Raw genomic sequence first — 27,843 nt, forward strand, 5'->3', positions numbered from 1 at the left:
TATTCTAAATACAGTCAATTTAACACATAAAATAATTTATTAAAAGTGAAAATAGAAATTCCTAATATTTTTAAGTATAAAAATATTAGGAATTTTTATATAAACCCAAATATATATATATAAAATTAAATGAAAATAAAAGACCTAGACATTACAAGTCAGTAAATGAAATTAAAATAGCTTATATATAAGATCCCTTAGAACCTGATACCAAAGATAAAATAAAATAACAGCATGTGGGATACTGATTGATTAATCAAAATATAAGCGTATAAAATATATATAATAATTAAAATAAATTAAATATATATATATATATATATATATAGACATATAAAAATATATAAAAAATAAGATATAATATAATTGAAAAGCAACGAATCACAAGTTACTCTCATTAAACTAATATAAAGAAAGACAAATGGTTAAAGAATTAATAAGATAGATTGATTACCTCCCTTGGACCAACCAAGACCAACCGATTAAACTGGAAACCATGCCAATTAGAAACAGAATAGGACAACATAAATTTACTAAAAATACATTAGATAAAATATTCAAAACAATGAAAAAATTGATATTGAAATAAAATAAAATATACAGAAACAAGGATAAGCTATAGTTAAATAAAAATGAACATCAATATATGCAGTCCTGCCTTTTCCTCAATGCAGAAAACAACATGGCTGACGAGAGCCTAACATTATTTACGATTTACCATTAACTGGTCCCACTTATGTTAGGCTTGAAACCGACGGTACCAATGTTTTTCTGACCTTCTGTACAATTTTAAATAAATAAATATTAAGCTTTTATATTGAAAAGGTTTTTCTTTGTAATCAAGCACTTTGTTGGAATTCTTTCCCAAAATACAGTAAAGAAATATATATATATATATATATATATATATATATATATATATATAATAAATTCCACAACCAAACAAAGTCACAGCCCACAGGAGCCATGACAGTCAACTCGAGTCTTGGACTTTCAGTTCGTTGACTGTTATGGCTCTTGTGTGCTGCGATGTTGTTTGGCTGTGGAATTTATTATATACAATCTCTCACATTCTGAAAATCATATATATATATATATATATATATATATATATATATATATATATATATAAAGATTAATCATTTACTTGAAATTATACCAATCGAAATAGATTCAAAAATCTTTCTCATAAATAAAGTTTATTTATGATGAAAAAAATTTTTTTATATATATATATATATATATATATATATATATATATATATATATATATATATATAAATTTTGAAAAAATCCAAGCTCAATGAATGTTTTTTTATTGAGTTCCAGAACACACACACACACACACACATATATATATATATATATATATTTCTGTAGAAATATATTTTCTTATAATATATACCAATCCTTATTTAAGAAGCTCAATGTAATTACAGAGCAATATAGAGAATAAATGACAAAACCTATATTCCAAAATTCATAATGTTGACTATCTTATAATTTATTCCTTTAATTCAGTTGATTTATACAATTCTTGACAGTATCTGTTTTGTAGCGCAAAATCAATCACTTAATTATTATATCAATCAGTGAATCTATTATGCCCTTAACTCATCACAAGAAATAGCAACAATTAATCTGTCAAAAGGAAATGAAGTGTGATTTGACATGATTAAAATCCGAAAATTGGAAGAAAAGCTGCGAATACCTTTAATATGTTTCCATTACGCCATTTTAAATAAATATATATATATACATATATATAGAGAGAGACAGAGACAGAGACAGAGACAGAAAGAGAAACAGAGAGAGAAAGAGAATTACAAAGATTAATATAAATATCTTTAAATTGGAACCTCTCAAGATAATTTTATTTTCACCATCTATTTTTTAATTGCTCTACGTAGTAGGTTGAGCTTTTCATTATCTTGATAGGCTCCAATTTTAAAGATCGGGTACAGTTTAAGTCGGTAGCTCATAGTGTAATGTGCTATCTGCTGAAAAATGAAAGTGATGGACAAATGGCTCAAACCAAGACCGTCTTAAAAGACAAGATGGCCGGTAGGCAAAAATAATTTAATCTGCTGACGTCATCACGGATAGTCCTTAATTGCTTGACACCGGTAGTCACCGGTAGTCACTCGTAACTCGTAACGTCTTGAAGTCAGTGTAATATTTCTTTTTTTATTAAAATGCCTTCGCGGTGCATCGTTCCAAATTGCGGAGGAAATTATCGTAAAGGACCAAAAAGTGACAGTATTTTCATTTCCGAAAGATAAAGAATTATAATGCAGTAATAAAAAAAGATTTTACACCATCTCCATTCAGCAAAGTAAGTTTTAACGTGCTCCCCCCCCCCGTATTTAACACGATGTAACTATAATTCAATTCAAGATTATCATCCTAAATTTTTTACCATTCAAAAGAAGAAGCTTCAAATAAATTGCTAATATTAAAAAAAAAATTTTTTACAGCATACAAAACTAATGAAAATGCGAGACAACATCGACTCTTTAAAACACGTTCTTTTGAAGAGACGATTTTTTTAAGCTGTTGACACACATGTTTTAAAAATCTAGCAAAAATTAATTTTCCTGAAATTTTTCAATATTTAAAAATAAATTATGCCGGCTGATAAAATTTTTAAACTTTTTTTTAAAGCTAGAAAGATAAAATTTAAAAATACTTATTTTTATATATATATATATATATATATATATATATATATATATATATATATATATATATATATGAAACTAAACTAAAAGAAAAAAAAATGCGCATTCACTCGTGGTCTTATAGTTCATTTCATTAACGTAATTGGGTTTGTATTACTGTACACATAGATTCGAAAAAGTTGTCAAAAAGCAAATATATAACAAATAAATGTTATCAAAGGCAAGATAAGTTACTTTTCTACCAAATATTTTTCGTGTTTTTATTCAATGTAACATGTTTATTCAGCTCGAAAAACATACAGTGTTTACCGATGTATTCGAAAATTCAAGATGGCGTCTGATTCTCTCTTTAACACGGTAAGTTTGGGATAAGGTGTTATAAATAAAAAACTATACAAAATACTATTAAAAATCCGCCGAATATATGTCAACCTATGTCACGGTAACGTATATTGAGCGAGTTTTTAACAGTATTTTATCCGGTTTTGTATTTATAACACCTTTTCCCACACTTACCGTGTTAAAGAGAGAATCAGACGCCATCTGGAATTTTCGAAAACATCGGTAAACACTGTATGGTTTTCGAGCTGAATAAACATGTTACATTGAATAAAAACACGAAAAATATATCCAGTTTGGTAGAAAAGTAACTTATCTTGCCTTTGATAACATTTATTTGTTATATATTTGTTTTTTGACAACTTTTTCGAATCTATGTGTACAGTAATACAAACCCACGTATTTTAACAAACTGAAAATATGGATATAAAAAAATGATTTTGCATGTTATTTTTGTTATGTGGTGAAATAATCTTAAATAAGAAACATGATTTTTTCTTTAGGTTAATTATTTTTTTACTGTGCAATATTTCATGAATTTATTAAAAATATTGCTTTTGATTTTGAAAAAATATTGTGGTTCATTTTGATTAAAAAATATTCATTTTGATTAAAAAAAAATATTGTTCATTTTGATTAAAAAAATATTGTTCATTTTGATTAAAAAATATTCATTTTGATTTAAAAAAAATATTGTTCATTTTGATTAAAAAATATTCATTTTGATTTAAAAAAAATATTGTTCATTTTGATTAAAAAATATTCATTTTGATTTTAAAAAAATTCATTTTGATTAAAAAGAAATTCATTTTGATTTAAAAAATATTGTTCATTTTGATTAAAAAAATAGTTTAATTTTAATATTTGTTTATTGTCTTAACTCATATCAAATGTTTTGCTTGTGTTCTGCTTCAAATATTCATAATCTTACATGCATAATTTTCATTTAATTATATTAAATAAACTTCAAGTTTATTTCAAATCAAATCGTGTTCCTTCACTTTTTTAAAATATAATTTATAAGTAATTAAAGAACGCATTCTAATCTTTAAAATCTATAATACAACGAAATATTCAATTGCTTATAATATACTTAAACAAACAACTTGTGTTTTTTTATTATTTTTTTATTATTAATATTAGATGAGTTTCAGTATAAACCATCGTGTTCTTTATTTCTTTGTTTTAATTCAATTTTGAAGTTTTGTAACGCTGTCTGTAAAAATTACTGTTCATTATTGACAGTCTAAGAGTTCCACATATCTTGCTTGTTGGGACCTCGGCGATGACGTCATTTTTTCAGCTGGCCGGCCATCTTTATAACGAAGGCAACGCTCAAACTACATCATAGTAAACAGTAGGATGGACAGAGAATGACCACTGCCCCCCCACACACACACACAGTTGTACCTAATTTATTAACACCATATTTCTATCCTTTTTGTAAATAAGTAATAGTGTAGTATCTCTTTATTCTAAGAGAGTAATTCTCACATACATTATCTCCTCTTTTCAAGAGACGAGAGGTTAGTCTACTGCTTATTGCCCAAAACCATACAGATTAGTTTAGTTCCTAATATAGAATACCATTTTAGGGAAGGGGGCAGAGTTCTTTTTTTTTTTACAAGTGAGTCAATACTTATCAAGGTCCGAGGGTCACTCAAGGATAAGGGTTAATGAATGTACAATGTTCACCAGGACAACAGTGTAGTTATCATCAGTCGTGGGAATTGGGATATAATTTAATTATACAAGAGGCCGGCTCAACAAGAACTTGTTTACATTGGACTTGAAGATAACCTTATTGTAATGTGCTGGAAAGCAGGATAGCAGAACAGATTTCCAAAGGTGGGCAGTTCTAGGAAATAAGTTTTGTTATGAAATCTGTTTGGATTTAGGCACAGAAAGATAGTGGTTGTAGCTATACAAGTGTTTTTTTATAAAGTATATCAAGGGAGAACCATAGACTGAAGCTCAGACAAGCATCTACTATGAAAATAACGATAGAGAAGAGACAGGCTCGCAACATCTGTTCTGCGGGAAAGACGTTGCAGGAAAGAGAAAAGGGCATCATCTACTAGATTTCAAAGCCGGTTTTGAACTTTGTCAAAGCACATCAAAATTCGATCTTGAGTCTAATTTCACCAGACCATATTGTAAGATAACAAGTAAACAACCAGACCATAGTGTAAGATAACAAGTAAACAACCAGACCATATTGTATGACAAGTAAACAACCAGACCATATTGTAAGACAACAAGTAAACAACCAGACCATATTGTAAGACAACAAGTAAACAACCAGAAAATATTGTAAGATAACAAGTAAACAACCAGAAAATATTGTAAGATAACAAGTAAACAACCAGACCATATTGTAAGACAAGTAAACAACCAGAAAATATTGTAAGATAACAAGTAAACAACCAGACCATATTGTAAGACAACAAGTAAACAACCAGACCATATTGTAAGATAACAAGTACACAACCAGACCATATTGTAAGACAAGTAAACAACCAGACCATATTGTAAGATAACAAGTAAACAACCAGAAAATATTGTAAGATGACAAGTAAACAACCAGACCATATTGTCAGATAACAAGTAAACAACCAGACCATATTATAAGATAACAAGTAAACAACCAGGAAATATTGTAAGATAACAAGTAAACAACAAGACCATATTGTCAGATAACAAATAAACAACAAGACCATATTGTAAGATAACAAGTAAACAACCAGACCATATTGTCAGATAACAAATTAACAACCAGACCATATTATAAGATAACAAGTAAACAACCAGAAAATATTGTAAGATAACAAGTAAACAACCAGACAATATTATAAGATAACAAGTTAACAACCAGAAAATATTGTAAGATAACAAGTAAACAACCAGACCATATTGTCAGATAACAAATAAACAACAAAACCATATTGTAAGATAACAAGTTAACAACCAGAAAATATTGTAAGATAACAAGTAACCAACCAGACAATATTGTCAGATAACAAATAAACAACAAGACCATATTGTAAGATAACAAGTAAACAACCAGACCATATTGTAAGATAACAAGTAAACAACCAGACCATATTGTAAGATAAAAAGTAAACAACAAGACCATACTGTAAGATAAAAAGTAAACAACCAGACCATATTGTAAGATAACAAGTACACAACCAGACCATATTGTAAGACAAGTAAACAACCAGACCATATTGTAAGATAACAAGTAAACAACCAGAAAATATTGTAAGATAACAAGTAAACAACCAGACCATATTGTAAGATAACAAGTACACAACCAGACCATATTGTAAGACAAGTAAACAACCAGACCATATTGTAAGATAACAAGTACACAACCAGACCATATTGTAAGACAAATAAACAACAAGACCATATTGTAAGATAACAAGTAAACAACCAGGAAATATTGTAAGATAACAAGTAAACAACAAGACCATATTGTCAGATAACAAATAAACAACAAGACCATATTGTAAGATAACAAGTAAACAACCAGACCATATTGTCAGATAACAAATTAACAACCAGACCATATTATAAGATAACAAGTAAACAACCAGAAAATATTGTAAGATAACAAGTAAACAACCAGACAATATTATAAGATAACAAGTTAACAACCAGAAAATATTGTAAGATAACAAGTAAACAACCAGACCATATTGTCAGATAACAAATAAACAACAAAACCATATTGTAAGATAACAAGTAAACAACCAGAAAATATTGTAAGATAACAAGTAAACAACCAGACCATATTGTCAGATAACAAATAAGCAACAAGACCATATTGTAAGATAACAAGTAAACAACCAGACCATATTGTAAGATAACAAGTAAACAACCAGACCATATTGTAAGATAACAAGTAAACAACAAGACCATACTGTAAGATAAAAAGTAAACAACCAGACCATATTGTAAGATAACAAGTAAACAACCAGACCATATTGTAAGATAACAAGTAAACAACCAGTCATATTGTAAGATAACAAGTAAACAACAAGACTATACTGTGAGATAACAAGTAAACAACCAGACCATATTGTAAGATAACAAGTAAACAACAAGACCATATTGTCAGATAACAAGTAAACAACCAGAAAATATTGTAAGATAACAAGTAAACAACAAGACCATACTGTAAGATAACAAGTAAACAACCAGACCATATTGTAAGGTAACAAGTAAACAACCAGACCATACTGTAAGATAACAAGTAAACAACAAGACCATACTGTAAGATAACAAGTAAACAACCAGACCATATTGTAAGATAACAAGTAAACAACCAGAAAATATTGTAAGATAACATGTAAACAACAAGATCATATTGTAAGATAACAAGTAAACAACCAGAAAATATTGTAAGATAACAAGTAAACAACAAGACCATACTGTAAGATAACAAGTAAACAACCAGACCATATTGTAAGATAACAAGTAAACAACCAGACCATACTGTAAGATAACAAGTAAACAACAAGACCATACTGTAAGATAACAAGTAAACAACCAGACCATATTGTAAGATAACAAGTAAACAACAAGAACATATTGTCAGATAACAAGTAAACAACCAGAAAATATTGTAAGATAACAAGTAAACAACAAGACCATACTGTAAGATAACAAGTAAACAACCAGACCATATTGTAAGATAACAAGTAAACAACCAGACCATATTGTAAGATAACAAGTAAACAACCAGAAAATATTGTAAGATAACAAATAAACAACCAGAAAATATTGTAAGATAACAAGTTAACAACCAGAAAATATTGTAAGATAACAAGTAAACAACCAGACCATATTGTCAGATAACAAATAAACAACAAAACCATATTGTAAGATAACAAGTTAACAACCAGAAAATATTGTAAGATAACAAGTAAACAACCAGACCATATTGTCAGATAACAAATAAACAACAAGACCATATTGTAAGATAACAAGTAAACAACCAGACCATATTGTAAGATAACAAGTAAACAACCAGACCATATTGTAAGATAAAAAGTAAACAACAAGACCATACTGTAAGATAAAAAGTAAACAACCAGACCATATTGTAAGATAACAAGTACACAACCAGACCATATTGTAAGACAAGTAAACAACCAGACCATATTGTAAGATAACAAGTAAACAACCAGAAAATATTGTAAGATAACAAGTAAACAACCAGACCATATTGTAAGATAACAAGTACACAACCAGACCATATTGTAAGACAAGTAAACAACCAGACCATATTGTAAGATAACAAGTACACAACCAGACCATATTGTAAGACAAATAAACAACAAGACCATATTGTAAGATAACAAGTAAACAACCAGGAAATATTGTAAGATAACAAGTAAACAACAAGACCATATTGTCAGATAACAAATAAACAACAAGACCATATTGTAAGATAACAAGTAAACAACCAGACCATATTGTCAGATAACAAATTAACAACCAGACCATATTATAAGATAACAAGTAAACAACCAGAAAATATTGTAAGATAACAAGTAAACAACCAGACAATATTATAAGATAACAAGTTAACAACCAGAAAATATTGTAAGATAACAAGTAAACAACCAGACCATATTGTCAGATAACAAATAAACAACAAAACCATATTGTAAGATAACAAGTAAACAACCAGAAAATATTGTAAGATAACAAGTAAACAACCAGACATTATTGTCAGATAACAAATAAGCAACAAGACCATATTGTAAGATAACAAGTAAACAACCAGACCATATTGTAAGATAACAAGTAAACAACCAGACCATATTGTAAGATAACAAGTAAACAACAAGACCATACTGTAAGATAAAAAGTAAACAACCAGACCATATTGTAAGATAACAAGTAAACAACCAGACCATATTGTAAGATAACAAGTAAACAACCAGACCATATTGTAAGATAACAAGTAAACAACAAGACTATACTGTGAGATAACAAGTAAACAACCAGACCATATTGTAAGATAACAAGTAAACAACAAGACCATATTGTCAGATAACAAGTAAACAACCAGAAAATATTGTAAGATAACAAGTAAACAACAAGACCATACTGTAAGATAACAAGTAAACAACCAGACCATATTGTAAGATAACAAGTAAACAACCAGACCATACTGTAAGATAACAAGTAAACAACAAGACCATACTGTAAGATAACAAGTAAACAACCAGACCATATTGTAAGATAACAAGTAAACAACCAGAAAATATTGTAAGATAACAAGTAAACAACAAGATCATATTGTAAGATAACAAGTAAACAACCAGAAAATATTGTAAGATAACAAGTAAACAACAAGACCATACTGTAAGATAACAAGTAAACAACCAGACCATATTGTAAGATAACAAGTAAACAACCAGACCATACTGTAAGATAACAAGTAAACAACAAGACCATACTGTAAGATAACAAGTAAACAACCAGACCATATTGTAAGATAACAAGTAAACAACAAGAACATATTGTCAGATAACAAGTACACAACCAGAAAATATTGTAAGATAACAAGTAAACAACAAGACCATACTGTAAGATAACAAGTAAACAACCAGACCATATTGTAAGATAACAAGTAAACAACCAGACCATATTGTAAGATAACAAGTAAACAACCAGAAAATATTGTAAGATAACAAATAAACAACCAGAAAATATTGTAAGATAACAAGTTAACAACCAGAAAATATTGTCAGATAACAAATAAACAACCAGAAAATATTGTAAGATAACAAGTAAACAACCAACCATATTGTCAGATAACAAGTAAACAACCAGAAAATATTGTAAGATAACCAGTAAACAACCAGAAAATATTGTAAGATAACAAGTAAACAACCAGACCATATTGTCAGATAACAAATAAACAACAAGACCATATTGTAAGATAACAAGTAAACAACCAGACCATATTGTAAGATAACAAGTAAACAACCAGACCATATTGTAAGATAACAAGTAAACAATAAGACCATACTGTAAGATAAAAAGTAAACAACCAGACCATATTGTAAGATAACAAGTAAACAACCAGACCATATTGTAAGATAACAAGTAAACAACAAGACCATATTGTCAGATAACAAGTAAACAACCAGAAAATATTGTAAGATAACAAGTAAACAACCAGACCATATTGTAAGATAACAAGTAAACAACCAGAAAATATTGTAATATAACAAGTAAACAACCAGAAAATATTGTAAGATAACAAGTACACAACCAGACCATATTGTAAGACAAGTAAACAACCAGACCATATTGTAAGATAACAAGTACACAACCAGACCATATTGTAAGACAAATAAACAACAAGACCATATTGTAAGATAACAAGTAAACAACCAGGAAATATTGTAAGATAACAAGTAAACAACAAGACCATATTGTCAGATAACAAATAAACAACAAGACCATATTGTAAGATAACAAGTAAACAACCAGACCATATTGTCAGATAACAAATTAACAACCAGACCATATTATAAGATAACAAGTAAACAACCAGAAAATATTGTAAGATAACAAGTAAACAACCAGACAATATTATAAGATAACAAGTTAACAACCAGAAAATATTGTAAGATAACAAGTAAACAACCAGACCATATTGTCAGATAACAAATAAACAACAAAACCATATTGTAAGATAACAAGTAAACAACCAGAAAATATTGTAAGATAACAAGTAAACAACCAGACCATATTGTCAGATAACAAATAAGCAACAAGACCATATTGTAAGATAACAAGTAAACAACCAGACCATATTGTAAGATAACAAGTAAACAACCAGACCATATTGTAAGATAACAAGTAAACAACAAGACCATACTGTAAGATAAAAAGTAAACAACCAGACCATATTGTAAGATAACAAGTAAACAACCAGACCATATTGTAAGACAACAAGTAAACAACCAGACCATATTGTAAGATAACAAGTAAACAACAAGACTATACTGTGAGATAACAAGTAAACAACCAGACCATATTGTAAGATAACAAGTAAACAACAAGACCATATTGTCAGATAACAAGTAAACAACCAGAAAATATTGTAAGATAACAAGTAAACAACAAGACCATACTGTAAGATAACAAGTAAACAACCAGACCATATTGTAAGATAACAAGTAAACAACCAGACCATACTGTAAGATAACAAGTAAACAACAAGACCATACTGTAAGATAACAAGTAAACAACCAGACCATATTGTAAGATAACAAGTAAACAACCAGAAAATATTGTAAGATAACAAGTAAACAACAAGACCATATTGTAAGATAACAAGTAAACAACCAGAAAATATTGTAAGATAACAAGTAAACAACAAGACCATACTGTAAGATAACAAGTAAACAACCAGACCATATTGTAAGATAACAAGTAAACAACCAGACCATACTGTAAGATAACAAGTAAACAACAAGACCATACTGTAAGATAACAAGTAAACAACCAGACCATATTGTAAGATAACAAGTAAACAACAAGAACATATTGTCAGATAACAAGTAAACAACCAGAAAATATTGTAAGATAACAAGTAAACAACAAGACCATACTGTAAGATAACAAGTAAACAACCAGACCATATTGTAAGATAACAAGTAAACAACCAGACCATATTGTAAGATAACAAGTAAACAACCAGAAAATATTGTAAGATAACAAATAAACAACCAGAAAATATTGTAAGATAACAAGTTAACAACCAGAAAAAATTGTCAGATAACAAATAAACAACCAGAAAATATTGTAAGATAACAAGTAAACAACCAACCATATTATCAGATAACAAGTAAACAACCAGAAAATATTGTAAGATAACAAGTAAACAACCAGACCATATTGTAAGATAACAAGTAAACAACCAGAAAATATTGTAAGATAACAAGTAAACAACAAGACTATACTGTAAGATAACAAGTAAACAACCAGACCATATTGTAAGATAACAAGTAAACAACCAGAAAATATTGTAAGATAACAAGTAAACAACCAGAAAATATTGTAAGATAACAAATAAACAACCAGACCATATTGTAAGATAACAAGTTAACAACCAGAAAATATTGTCAGATAACAAATAAACAACAAGACTATATTGTAAGATAACAAGTAAACAACCAGACCATATTGTCAGATAACAAGTAAACAACCAGAAAATATTTTAAGATAACCAGTAAACAACCAGAAAATATTGTAAGATAACAAGTAAACAACCAGAAAATATTGTAAGATAACACGTAAACAACCAGAAAATATTGTAAGATAACAAGTAAACAACTACACCTTATTGTAGGATAACAAGTAAACAACCAGGCCATATTGTAAGATAATAAGTAAACAACCAGACCATATTATAAGATAACAAGTAAACAACCAGAAAATATTGTAAGATAACAAGTAAACAACCAGACCATATTGTAAGATAACAAGTAAACAACCAGACCATATTGTAATATAACAAGTAAACAAGCAGATAATATTGCAAGATACAAAATATTCGGTTGCCCAATTTAGATAAATCGATTACTTATTTTGGTGCTTCTAAAGAATATGGACCCAATCAAATCTTCTTTTACTAAACTAAGAACCTAAAATTTAGGTTACTACTAAATTTATGATCAGGTTAGCGTTAGGGTTAGGGTAAAAAACAGTTCAATTAAAAATCTGTAGAAGTACTCTGATTTTTACTTAAACCGTGTTTTAGTCAAATAAATTTTAAATTATATATAAAATACTACTAATAGCAAGAATCAGTGCTATACATGAAACTCAGAAAAGAAAATTCAACTGAGGGAATATAATTGCCATAAAAAGAGACTATATTGTAAGGTAACAGAAAGAAAGAGGTCAAACTCCTAAACATAATTTTTTTGTTAAAAGGACATAATTATAAACTCCAATCAGATTTGTGAGATGCATTTTTAGGACCCTTAATAATAAATTAAATGGGGTTGCCAATTTATAGGAAGGGTTACCAATTTACATCCTTAAATAAAGAAATAAAAATAAATTCAGGAAAAGATAGCACTCGATAAAGAACACGGAATCGCTGAGTTTATATAAAATAAATAACATTTATTTACGTGAAAGAAGTATTAAAATAAAGTGTTGCAGTATGTAGATTTTGTGTGTATGGCACAAGGCTTAAAAGTACTGATTTTTATGATAGGTGTGCCACAGGAGGGTTTGGATTCAATATGACTTATTTCCTGATGGAAACAGTCCATAATCCATATAAGTAAACACGTGTGGGTATGTGCTCGCATTGTAAGGACAGTGGTTTGGGATACAAATGTTTAAAAAGAGGTTTAATTTTTCGCTGGATGTGATGAATTTCCTGCGTAAAACCATGACAGGTGTTTTAACGTCTCACAAAGATAGAGCTTCTTCAAACACGTGCTGCACTTGAGAATTTGGAGAGAAACTTCTTTGATTTTGGCCTTTATAGTGCCTTCTGCTGCTTCGGGACTAATCACTGTATTCAAGTGTGAGGGAGTATAACTATGGTTTCTTTGCTTTTATGTATGCGTGTGGTCATGTTCCTATGCATTTTTAATTACGCATAGGTGTTTCAAAGCAGTGATCGCTGTGAAAATGTTCCTGCCTGTCATTTATTCCAGCCGGACATACCGGGTTGCTACAACACTCCCTTCCTAGATGAGAAGTCGATTTAAGGAGAAAGAAACAGTGACAACTCGCTGAGTATAAGGAGCAAATCGGAGAGGACACTTTTTGTGTGGCTTAGCTGACCTCGTTTGGAGGGTATATCTTGGTTGATGGCAGTCCAAAAGTGACGTCACCAACTTTTGTGTTGTGTGGTTGCCTGGTGAGATAAATTGTGCAATTTTGAAGGAAATGCGCCACCTGTGTCTGAGAGGAACATTATGGACGTTTGCGTCCATTTGGAGTATACCGAGAAGCTGAGAGATAAGCAGAATGTCGTAGGTTATATAATTCTTCATCATTACTCTGGTTTGCTGCGATTTGTTGTAGATCGGCATTATTAATGGCTTGAACGGCATCAATAGGCACATGTGAAAATGTATTGAGATTTCTTAAGAATCCAATGTGCTTGTAATGAACTCATTCTGAAGGTGTCCTGCATGGTTGACCCAGGGGTGGGGCCATTATCATTTCCACACGTGACAAAAATGGCAGTATCTCCAATGTGGCATGTGTGGTCGTGGTTGATGTTAGAACATCTGACTTCATTCTATCACGAATTTAATGGGTGATTCGGCATTAAACAGGCACTGATAATCATTGCTGCCTACAATGTAGGTAAAATCCCGTTGGTGGGCGAATTGTTCAACGTGCTGGCTACGAGATCGCTAATCCGTAGGAGGACTACGGTTTTGTGTGATGCCAATTCACTGTAGTCAGAGTCCAGTTTGTAGGAAAAGCATTTGGTTTAATTTTTGATTTTTGAGCGATTATTGGCATAAATCGATACTTTATTGAAACTAGAGTCACTAGTTTGTAAGGAGGTGCATGGTTGAGCTTGATAAGCTTGCTATTGACCCTTTGAGTATAAAATTGGGCCTCTACATGTTCGAAGCAAAGCGTAGGGTCGTCTATCCAAAAATGCGGGAACTTTACTATTGCCAGTGTAGTCGAATTTGATGACAATGTGTCATTCTCCATTGTGTATCGCATGGATGTTCTAGTCCACAAACTATCATTCGATAATTTCTCGATCACTGTCTGTATACTGCAGGAACTATGATTTATTAAATTAACAAAATGTTTGCCGTCCCTATTTTATTAGTGATATTATTTAAAATGCGCAATCCATATTCGGCATGAGCACTCATCATATCCTGAATTCACAGCAGGGTCACTAATATATAGGATGCATTTTTGGGACCCTTAATAATAAATTAAACAGGGGTCGCCAATTTATAGGAAGGGTTATAAATTTACATCATGAAATAAATTCAGGAAAAGACGGCAGTCAATACAGAACATAGAATCGCTGAGTTTATCTATCTACTATATAATATTTTGATTGCAGAGATTCCCCTCTGGACCAAAGTAGCATAGGTTTTCACCAACACAAGCCACATACAAATTCAATATATCTACCCTGACAGCCACTATCTCAAGTAGCTTACAACCACCATTTCTGTCACATTCAGTCATATTGATAAAATGTTGCATTATATCCACTGAGAAACACCATCACAATCGCCACATCTCCAGAGGAAGAAGTTCCTATTTTTCTCTCTCTTTATTTAGTGCTCTCACCGCTATCACTTGACACCGGTGACAATTCTACATTTTCTTACTCTGTTGAGTTTTGACTGCCATTAACTGGTTATTACATACATATACATAACATAATCTTTCCTTTACACACTACCTATTTAATGAATTCTCCCCAGTATAATTCAGCTTATTTCAATTGGCTAAACTCTTACTATTCCCACATTCTGGATTAACAGTTCTCCCCCTTCATAAATGAATGTCCAGTATAAATGTTAAATAGTGTCAGTCTCACACATACATTGCCAAACACAATTACGGTATAGTATTTAGCCTTGGACACTTTAAGGGGTTAGTTGCTTTACATTATGTAGGTTTTCTTAAACATTTGCACTCCACTACAACTGCGAGGAAGAGTTTGCCAAACTTAGTTATCGGGATTTCTGTAAGTCACTTACCCAGTAAATGCATACGATACAGACAAAATAGGATTTTTAAGCTGTCAGGTTACATATTTTTATTTATTTATTTATTTTTCTCCATGGTTATTTTATAAAAGTCATTTTAGTTCCTGTATGCATTAATTACTAATTCATTACTGTTCTTACTAAACTAACATTGGAAGTTATTTTAGCTTCCCACCTCCGCTGCTGCCACCCTCTTTCTTACTACACATAAACAAACTACATTTCTCAGCATCAATACTTAATTATGGCATGTGTTTCTTGGATTCATTTTTTAAGGAATGCTTAAAGCAGCAAAAAAAAAAATGTATTCAAACACATTTGCATAGATTAAATTAATTTAAAACAAATGACAACAATAACTTATCCAACACACCCAATAGGCTACATATTTATTTATTTCATTTCTTCTCCACTCATTTTTCCTTTTTTTTTTTTTTCTTAGTTCCGGTACACATTTATATAAGAACTATTTAATATTTCGTTATCTCAAACTAACAATGTTAATTCTTTTACTTCAATGACGACTACACTTTCTCATTATTTCACATAAACAAATTTCGGTTTTCAGAATGATTACTTATTAGCAAAAGTACCCGTCGTTGACTGGGTTCAAAAACAGCCTACAGAAAATGGACTCTCATTTATGAAAGTATGATAGGTTATGAAAAGGAAGGGTTGTAAAGAGATAGCTTCAAATTTGGGGGTATCAAAACCAAAGCAAAATATGATGAAAGTAAAAATAAAATAGATAAACCCCATAATTTATTATACCATACCTGTTCACACTGAAACACTTATCACAATATTCTGTGGATCTATATTAAAAAACCTTGTTAAACTTTGTGACATATTTCCATTCTATGGAGGTCAAGCACGAACGAACACCCCATAACTTTATTATACCATATTTCTTCAAACTGAAACATAATTATCAAAGTATACTTACACAGATAGATATGAAAAGTCTTTATTAAAGTTTGTGCCTATTTCCATTCTATGGAGGCCAGGCGCGAACGCAGACCCCACAATTTTATTATACCATCCCTATTTAAGTTAAACATACTTATCAAAGTATTATTATGTACATCTATATCAAAAACACTTGTAAACTTTTTTTTTAATTTTTTATTTCCATACTTTGTGGACCAGGCACATACGAAGACCCCACAATTTTAATGAATCATCATTATGCCAGATCAAACATACCCATTCCTGTGTCTCGATACATCTTCTATCATTATATGTGATCAGTTTTCTATAATAGTCAACCATATAGGAGCCTATTTGTGACCAGACACACACACACACACACACACACACACACACACACACAGACGTTCAGCTTTATATTATAGATTTACAGCAACATTTTCATGCAATTTGCAATTTTTTTTCTGTTAGTGATGTAACTAGCGGTTAACATAAAAGGAAACTCCAACAGGAAGACTCTTATCCAACAAAACCAAATAGGTCACATATTTATTAGATTTTATTACTTTTAAATAAATGCCAACAAGAAAACGCTATTCTAACATAACAAATACTTCACATATTTTGGGATTGTTTCTTATTTTCCAACCGCCCCATGTTAAGACTGGCTTTCGGAATAAACACACTCTGCAGGTTGAACAACTACTGCATATGGACCAAAATAGTAATTCGTTCTTATTAAAATAATAAGAGACATCTTCTCTGGTAACTACGTAAATGAACTAAAATAAATACTAAAATTAATGCAGCATGTTCCATCCAACATATATATATTTTACATCGATTTAAATTTAATGTATTCTGTACTTATTTTATTTATAGTTTTAGTGTTGTTGTTTTTTATTATTTTGGTTCATGAATTATATTCAATTATGCATGGTAAAAATAACAGAATTAACAATTTTAGTAAATTTTAGTAAAAAATATAACGACAAATATATACAATTCAAAAACTACCAAAGTGTGCCTGCCATTATCATAGGCAAGCAGTGGATACAATTAACAACCGTACTTAATTTTTTTTTTTCTACAGGTGGAGTGAGAGGCGTACTTCGACCTGGACACGCCGGTACACAGGTCCTGCTAGTATAAGATAAATTGTTCTGATATAAGTGTTTTCTTGTGTTTGGAAGTTTTAAATGAATGATTATTGGTGTGTAGATTTTGTGTGTGTGGCACAAGACTTGAAACTATTGATTTTTATGATAGATGTGTTGCAAGAGGGTTTGGAGTCAATATGGCTTATTTCCTGGTGGAAACTCCATAATCCATATGAGTGAATACGCATGTGTGTGCGCTCATATTGTAAGGACAATGGTTTGGGATACGAATGTTTAAAAGGAAGTTTGATTTCTCGCTGGATGTGGTAAATTTCCACAATGGGTATTGTAGTTCATCTGCAGCCCGCGTAAAACCACGAAAGGTGTTTTAACATTTCTCAAAGACAGAGCTCCCTCAAACACATACTGCACTTGAGAATTTTGAGAGAATCTTATTTGATTTTGGCAGGTAAATGTCTTTTTAAGTGCCCGCCTGCTACTTCGGGACTGATCACCCTAAACATAGTTGTTTTGCTTTTATATATGCGCGTGGTCACATCACAATGTTATATTCCTACGCATTTTTGATAACATGTAGACGTTTCAAAGCGGTGATCACTGTGGGAATGTTTCTGCTTGTTATTTATTCCGGCTGGACGAAGCGGGTCACTACAAGTTCTTCTTAAGCTAGCCTCTTTCTCAACCTTTTTATAAAGACAATGACTATATTTTTTTGGTAGAGTTTTTATCCAGAAGTTTCATGTTTACGATCAAACTTAACGTTTTTAATGTTTGTATTCTCCGCTGTTATATGTTAACGAACAGAAGTGTGTTTATCAAGATATAAGAATAGAGCATATATAGATAAATAACCATTTTGCTATTCTAAAATTTTATTCACCTTACCTATACATATATATCTATCTATCTATCTATAAAAGTGAAAGTTTCTGTCTGTCTGTGTACATTTCCCTACCAAATAACTCTGTCAATTTTTGGTCTACAGACTCAAAATTTGACATAGGGGATATTGAGATTTGGGAAAATCTTTATAATCGGGTTTCGATCAGAAATTTTGCTGTTAAGGGGGTCAAAGTTCAACGATTTTTAAAAAATTAGACCTCTGCGATCACTACCAAATTACTTAGCCAATTTCTGGACTAAACATTTTAAATTTTACATAAAGTGTATTCAGAGATATGGCAAGCTTTTTAATTGGTTTGGGTTGAAAATTTGAGCTGCCAAGTGGTCAAAGTTCAAAAGATTTGACCTTTGCGGTCTATAGCAAACTATTCAGCCAATTTTTGGTCTAAACATTTGAAATTTTACATAACAGGTATTCAGATATGCAGCAAGTGTTTTAATCAGTTTCGGGGCAAAAATTTGGCTGCCAAAAGGTCGAAGTTGAAAGATTTGCAGATTCTGCGAAACTCCTCCACCAATTTTAGATGTAGGTAACTTGAACATGGGTCAAACTTTTTATTTTGATTTGAGACCAAAATAATAAATGTTAAGGGGTCAAAATTGGGGTCAAAGTTAAAAATATTACCTCTGCGGTCTCTACCAAATTACTCCGACAATTTCTGGTCTAAACATCTGAAATTTTATGTAAAGAGTATTCACACATAAGGCAAGTTATGAACAGTATATAGGGCCCAAGCAAAGCCAGGCTGAACAGCTATTATTATATAAAAGGAACTTTGTGTGTGTGAGTGTATGTAAGTTCGTCACCGAAAGAGCTGGGCCTATTTTATGAAATTTTACACAAATGCACTTTATGTATGCATCTGGCAGTGTTCTTAGATTTTGTATCGGTATGTCTTTGATAAGTATTGATCATCAAAAAAATCCAATGAAAGAAGGAACAGGCGATTTTGACTAAAGTTAACACCTTCTACAGCCTAACATCACAAGTGCATTTGAGAAGTTTTATTACCGCACGTTCAAAATCAACAGTAGGTTCTTTCTTTAATATCACAGGGGCGTGTTCAAAATGAATGTTTCTCTTTAAGGCACAACTGAACCATGATACATAACTTCCTCATTGTAAACTTTCAAGCCATTATCACCACACAAGCAGAAAGACCAGGCATATGAAATCAACAGCAGGTTCTTTGACCTTACACAAATGTTTCTGTTTTGAGTACAATTAAACCATGATACTTGACTTTTGCCTTTTAAAATTTGATTCAAGTCATTACATATAAAAGTAATTTTATAAACTCGACAGCAGGTTCTTTACAGTGCACTGTAAACAACAATGTATTGTGGACTAAGTCACTGCTGGGAAGCATGTGAAGCTTCCTCCCGAGGCACTGCGATGGATCCCCAAGTAGACAATAAATCGATTTGATTGAAAAATGTGTGAATTAACAGATTTCATTGACAATAAAAATGTAGGAGTGTGAAACATTCGTTGATCATTATTCAATTCTGGGCAACATCGGGTCTCCCTGCTAGTATATATATATATATATATATATATATATATATATATATATATATATATATATATACACACACATAGTGTTTTGTCCGAATGAAATAAAACTTTGGTCATAACTAGTTCATTATATTCAAAAACTCACATCAAAACACTAGGGTCTTTGGCCTTTTTTTCTCCGTTCTACAACATATGTTCTAGATGGCCTCCATTTAGCTTTTGTTTTTCTTTGGGTCACCCTATATATATATATATATATATATATATATATATATATATATATATATACACACACACACACACACACACATGCATGAACATGGTCCTAGTAAAAACAAAGTGATTTAGGAGGAAATAGCGAAATCTATTTCACTAACTAATTTGGGTGACTAAAATAGGAATTAACCTAAACATTGCCACGTTGAGATAAAAATGACAATAAATGAAATTGGTTAACGTGTTTGTCGTGTATTTGTTGCAGTACTTACTGATAAAGTTAACTTTATACGCGAGGCTTATCTACAGCAAGATTCCTTACCCGGGGTTCAATGTGACATCCAATATATTATAGCTTTTATTTTTTTTTTTTTTTACACATATTTTACACATTTTAATATTCACTTTTTGAATAGTGCTCAGTATTGGATATTTACGCAGAAATACGGACCGTACTGAAATAAAAACGTTATTATTTAGAAACACATTCGTAACATGGAGAGGGGAAGATAACTATTCTGGGTGCTTATTCAAATGACACTTAAGGCGGCAATTAAAAGTAAAGAACGGAGATGTCATCTTCCAAAAATTATGTAAATCGACCAAATAGTTTGTTTTAAAACTAAGAAAATCAAAATTTACGATTTTTAGCGATTTTACTACTAAACTGAGCATAAGGCTAATTTTTTACCATGGCAGCTCGATTTGAGTTGTCTCCCCCTTATTTATTTCATCGGATTTCATTATGCCCAATAATCTCTTCTTCTTATCTTCAGTAGTCCGTCGCTGACGACGATGACGTTGCACCATGCCTAACAGTCCCAGATAGATTACGCCTGATGGACTCGCTGGTGACTGTGGAGTCCAATTCGTGAATTGCATACACGGCCGCAGGCAGCACAAGGGAAGATGCCGTCTGCCCGCTGCGCCGCGTGCCTTTGGTGTCTTCTTCGCTCTGCTCGGTCCTTATAGGTGGAGGTGAAAGTTTCCAAGCCCTCTTGGCAGATGTTTCGCCATTTTCTCCGATCAGCAGCAGCATGTTCGATGGCGTTGGATTCTATGCCACACTTTTTCAATGATGTTTTCAGTTGGTCCTTGAAACGTTTACGTGGACCCCCAGGGTTGCGTCTGCCCTCTGCAAGTTCTCCGTAGAGGACCTTGCCTGGGAGCCTTTCTGCTGGCATCCGGATGGTGTGACCAAGCCACCTAAGTTGTCTATTAGTTAGAATTATTTCAAGTGGGTCCATTTGAGTGCGCCTGCGTATCTCATTGTGTGGCACCCTGTGCCACCATTTTAAACCTAGTATACGCTGTAAGCAGTTGGTATGAAATGCTTCTAGCTTTTTCAGGTGGCGTCTATAAGGCACCCATGACTCGCTGCCATACAAGAGGATGGAGAGACAGATTGCTCTATAGACAGAAACCTTGGTGGTGGTGGTGAGGTTACGGTTCATAAAAACTCTGTGCGAGAGTCTACCAAAGGCTGCAGCAGCCAGACCAATGCGCCGTTGGACCTCACTTGTTAGGTCACAGGAGTCAGTGAGCACTGAGCCAAGATAAGTAAACTCTTGAGTGTTTTTCAGTGGCTGTTGGTTGATTGTGAACATTGGTGGTTCCTGACGGTGTTCACATATGTTAAGTGCCTCTGTTTTGTTGATGTTGATGGCTAGACCAGCTCGGGAGTAAATGTTGGAGATAGTGTTGATGGTGCGCTGAAGACCCTCTTCAGATGAGCTCACCAGAGCTGTGTCGTCAGCGTATTGCAATTCATGGATTGCTTCTTCTGTCACACGTGATCTGGCATGGAGGCGACGCAGATTGAAGAGGTTGCCATCCAGCTGGTATGAGAGGCGGATCCCATCAGCAGGATGGATTTGCTGTTTGGCAACATTGGAAACCGCAGCAAGAAAAAGATTAAACAAGATGGGCGCGATGACGCATCCCTGCTTCACACCCGATTCTACCAGGAAGGGCTCAGATTTTAGTCCTGAACTGGAGACGCGAGCCATAGATCCATTATGGAAAGCCTTCAGGACACCCAGGAATATTGGTGGGCAGCCAAATTTGACGAGTACCTCCCAGAGCAAAGGACGGTTCACAGTGTCAAAGGCCTTGGCGAGATCTACAAAAACCATATATAGATTTTGGTGTTGCTCGACGCTTTTCTCCTGGAGCTGTCTTGCAACAAAAACCATGTCAATCGTGCTGCGCTCCTGTCGGAAGCCACACTGCGATTCAGGTAAGACTTGATTGACAATGTGTTGGATGATACGAGACAGTAAAATTCTAGTGACAACTTTCCCTGAGGTTGACAGGAGGGAAATGCCTCGACTATTGCCACAAATATTTCTGTCACCTTTCTTTTTATATATGCTGATGATTACTGCATCCTTCCATTGTTGTGGGCAGCAGCCTGACTCCCAGACATCTTGGATGATGTTATGGAGACAAGTGGTAATGGCATCTCTGCCATGCTTAAGAAGCTCAGCTGGTATGCCATCAGGGCCAGTGGCTTTATTATTCTTGAGGTTGTTAACTGCACGGCTAACTTCATGGATAGTTGGTATTACATCCAGTTCTTGAATTACAGGAAGGTCAGGAAGATGGTCAAGAAGAGTAGGGTCGATAGGGTTCTGCCTGTTCAGTAAGTCTTGGTAGTGTTCAGCCCACCGATTGAGTATGGCAGTCTTCTCAGTATAGAGTATGGAGCCATCAGCACTACGGACTGGGCGGAGGCTATTGTTCTTTGGCCCATAAGCTGTCTTAAGGGCATTATAAAATTGATGTTGGTCCCCCATATCAGCTAGACCTTGGATCTCAGTTGCAAGATTGGTCCACCATTCATTTTGCATTCTTCGGGTTTCCTGTTGGACTTTTGACCGAAGCTCGGCTAGCTTGGTACGTGATGCTGGAGTTGGATTTGCAGTCACTGCTTGCTGTTGCCGATTTTTTTCTTCAATTAGTTGATGAATTCCATCAGACTGCTCGTCAAACCAGTCTCTATGTTTTCTTCTTGAGAATCCCAAAATGTCCTTGGCAGTATTGAGGAGGACTTCACAGATGCTTTCCCATTTTTCAGTTAAGAAAGCTGTTGTTATGGGATCTGCTGCAGGAGTTGGTAAGGTAAGACATTCAGACAGTTCGTTTTGTAGAGCAGCTCGTGTTGTAATGTTGTTGAGAGCTTTGAGGTCAAGATGTTTTCTGGGAGCTTGACGGCGAGCTGGAGGCCGGATCTTAAGAAGGAAAATAGAGCGTTCAAGGCGATGATCTGTCCACCCATCTGCTCCCCTCATGGCTCTGGTGATTCTCACATCTTTCATGTCATTACGTCTTACAATAACATAGTCAAGTAGGTGCCAAATTTTGGACCTAGGATGCATCCAGGTGGTCTTGAATTTGTTTTGGAGCTGGAACATGGTATTTGTGATAGACAGATTATGTTGGGAGCAGAATGTTAAAAGACGCAACCCATTATCGTTACATTTTCCAACTCCATGATGCCCTAGGACTCTCTCCCAAAGATGGTGACTGCTGCCCACTCTTGCATTGAAGTCCCCAAGGAGAATGATCTTATCTTCCTTGGGGATTGTCAGCATGATCTCATGGAGTTGGGCATAAAATTGGTCTTTCAATTCATCAGCTGAATCTAGGGTTGGTGCATACACATTGACTAGGGTAGCATGACGTTTATTTGATAAGGGGATACGCCAAGTTATTAGCCTCTCATTGTGACCCGTTGGGCTCTGGGTAATGCTGTTGAGTAGCCTGGTCTTGATGGCAAAGGCAACTCCATGGATGCGAGGAGCACCCCTATCCAGGCCCTTCCAGAAGAAGGTGTATCTCCTGACTTATTTATCCCAATAAAAACACTACAACACACGCTTAGTCGTAAAATTTGATTTTCCTGCTTGACATAATTTTGGAATATGACATCTTCGTCCTGTAATGAGTACGTATCTACATCATACATATATTCCTGTAATTTCTGTACTTTTAATTGCCGCCATAAGTGCCAATCTGAATAAGCACCCTATTCTGTATTTTCATCTAACAATTTAATAAATAATAGGGTAAATTTTTACATTAGGTCCCCCTCCACAATTTTCTTTAAAATGACGACTTTTACGAACATCTCATTTAAATTTTGCAGAGACAAGTAATTATCGAAATATAAAGACCTGTATTTATGCACTGTAATTTTCTGGCGGCCATGTTTGTGCACGCGCGATAAACAAGACTTGTTTATCGCGCGTGCACGCATAAAAACATCTCACGAACTCTTGATATTATAGCAAAAATTTAACATGAAAATCCTATCTAAAAAAAGAAAAAAAAAGCATGGTCCGTATTCTGCATAAGTACTCAGAATTGATTAGAGTAAATTAAATGACATTAATAAAAACCCATATTAATTGAATTTATAAATTCATTGCCTTTAATACCCTCGAAAAGCACACCTGGGGTTTCCAGAGAACGACGGAGAAACCACGTGCATTTCTGCTCTGACTCCTGCTCCATTTTAGATAACAGATTTCTTTTTTATGGATGTCAAGCGCAAGCGCGTAACACCAAAGAGTACCACGAGAGAATGCTTTACCCTTTTAATCAAAATGAAACTTATCCACATACCCTGGGTTATGTATTTCCAAAAACATGATTTATTGTATTTATTTGCTTTCCCACCAAAGCAAATTAGGCACAAGGCCGTTTTTAATGTGGGGTAAAAACCAGCTAGCCTAAAAGTAGGCAAAAAGGGGACACTCTGGTTACCAAAAATAAGAATTGTCCCAGTATAGAGGGTTTCCCCTCCATTGACTGGTACAAATTATCTTAAGTGCAGCAATGCAGCATCTGCAGAACAGATATTACACTTTGAGATATTAAATCCTTTATTCATGTTAAAAATACATTTAAAATCAACACTGAACAAAAAACTTAGGCACATGCCACATGGCCAACTCAAAAGTGGAGGAATTGTGGGTGTCGTTGGTCATCCTTGTCACTCCAGAACTAAACAAAATCAAAAGTTAGTATCTTTCACCATAATACCGCATTCACCCTTCCATACTGGGGGACATCCTACTTAACTCCCAATTTTTAAAACATTTTTTTATTGACATGTAAAAACAAAAAAAAAAAAAAAAGATAATAATAAAAATGGTACAATAATTCATTTGTGTCGAGGGCGCGAAGGGGGGGGGGGATTAGTAGGACCCTCCCAACCCCGTCTAGTTGATAGACTGCCCGTTCCAGTTCCACTAGGTTTGTAAAAGGAATCTCGCTTCTGCGTGTCAGTTTCTAAGTGGGGATGCCCTCTGGATGGGGGTGAATGGAGAAAAGAACACACTTTGATCCCGGCTCGAAGGCCAAAAACAACAGAAAAAAGGTAGGAGTTCGTAAACAGACAAATAGGGGAGATATCTTCCAACTGTAGACCCTCTGCTCCTTGTGGTTCGCAAGTCGCTAGTCTACTTCTCTAACCAATGAAAAAAAAATAGAGGGGTGCATGTCATTTCAAGTAAACAATAACAAAACAACAAGCATTGAAAAGGTCACAAATTCAGCATGTCTCTTTTTTAATATTTACCTTATAGAATCAACGTTTTTCGGTGCAAGTTTACATTTCTGTACTGAATAATGTCCACTCTTCATTGTAAAGTCCAGACCGGCATATTTTTATCTTTTCATTATTTATTTATTTATTTATTTCAGCTTTTTTGGCCAAATAATATCATTTGACAAAAACACATACTAAGAAAACCGAAATATCAGCATTTGTCAAAACGGTGTAAAAGTAAACATGTCCCGTCTAAAATAAACATCCTCTAATTTTCACTTCAGCTGATCTCGTTTCTCCTCTTAGTTCTCTTTGTATACAAATCCCAAATAATACATGAAATTATTGTGGTAACATCAATTTCCGTCTCTCTTTGTTTACATTCTTTGTCAGCTGATCGTTTTCACGATGAATTCCCGGACAATGATTAATGTTCCTATTTACCTGCCTCCCAACGAGGGCAGAGTTAGACACAAGGTCGGTTATTAATGTGGGGAAAATCTAGCTCCCCAAAAAGGGTCACTTTGGATAGGAACAAAAATTAAAATTGCCTCAGTCTAGAAGGATTTCTCCCCACTTATCAAGGTCAGAAAAAGTGAAGTGTAATATCAGAACAGATACTACACTTTGTTCCTAGCCAAAAGGCCAAGAACATGATTAATGTTTACCATTGTTAAAATATGCAAACGAACTTGGCTGTTTTTTGTTTTTGTTTTGTTTTTTGTTATTTTTGTTTTTCAGAATAACAGAATATGTTAAAACTGGTAAATGTTCCTATTCACAATGCCTCCCCACGGGACAGAGTTAGACACCAGGGTCGTTTTTTAATGTGGAGAAAAGGAACAAAAATAAAAATTGTCTCAGTCGTGAACGATTTCTCCTCCACTGACAGAGAACAAGAAATTGAAGTGCAGCATCTGAAGAAAATATACTACACTTTGATCTTGTCCCGAATGTGAACAAAAGAGACTTTCCAGGATATTCATCATGCAACACAATGATCAACTGACAAAGGCAGACAGAACTTGATTTTAATCAATTATTGTTTTGTTGATGCGAATCCAGAATAGACGAATTTTCTCAGGATTCCCGAGTTTCAACAAATAATTCCAGATTTTGCCAAAATATGCAGACAATAAATTTGTGGAGACATACTTGGAAAAACCCAACCCTTTCTCTAGTTTACTTTTGTAGATGTCTGTAATCCTTTTTTGGATAAAGAACATTACCCACCTCCACTTCCTCCTTCTCCTCCTCCTCCTCCTCCTCCTCTTCTATTTCGGTAAAATCACTTCCAACTACTTCTTTTTCTTCTTAAAATATTTCATAAATATGCTTAACTCCGATTTGCCGTTCTTCAACCCCCTTTTTCCGTCTTCCCTTTTCTCACAGACATCACTGGAACCCTTCTACTAACCATAACCTTAACCCTAAGTCCAGGTAGCAACAAAAGCCACTCACCCAATTGAACTGAAAAAAATAATAAATAAATAAAATAATAAACAGTTTATCGATCTCAAACTTCATTTACAGTCTGCAGGAAAAAGATTTGCACAATTCTGGTATCAGCAGAAGCTCACAAGTACACATACAGACACAATCCATTAGCAACTTCCAGTTTAATAATAACCATATGGCGAGTTGTCACCCTTAGTTAGTTGCATAGTTCTTATAACCACCGTTAATACTTATGTGGCGCAACTAACTTCCATTTGCCCGACACATTAAAAAAACCAAAACCCGAACTTGATTTCTTTGCAAACATGGGTTTTTAAGTTCAGGCTATTTTGATCGATGCCTCCAGCATCTC

At 33.3% G+C, this 27,843-nt stretch overlaps 1 protein-coding gene and 1 pseudogene across 2 annotated transcripts in view; both read right to left on the reverse strand.

Moving 5' to 3' along the window:
• LOC145248085 (biotin--protein ligase-like) overlaps positions 1-26,303 on the reverse strand; it is a 202,695-nt gene extending 176,392 nt beyond the window's left edge. The window contains exon 1 of one of the 2 annotated variants that reach the window (XM_080109864.1): positions 26,064-26,303. The gene's annotated coding sequence lies outside the window, so the exon portion shown is untranslated. The remainder of the gene's footprint in view (positions 1-26,063) is intronic. The other variant, XM_080109863.1, reaches the window with a different exon arrangement.
• Positions 26,304-26,546: 243 nt separating this feature from the next.
• LOC145248550 (U2 spliceosomal RNA) lies at positions 26,547-26,691 on the reverse strand (annotated as a pseudogene).
• Between the last annotated feature and the right edge of the window lie 1,152 nt (positions 26,692-27,843).

Source organism: Euprymna scolopes, chromosome 26 (assembly GCF_053919585.1).
Source record: "Euprymna scolopes isolate OS-2025 chromosome 26, ASM5391958v1, whole genome shotgun sequence".
Taxonomy (NCBI): domain Eukaryota; kingdom Metazoa; phylum Mollusca; class Cephalopoda; order Sepiida; family Sepiolidae; genus Euprymna; species Euprymna scolopes.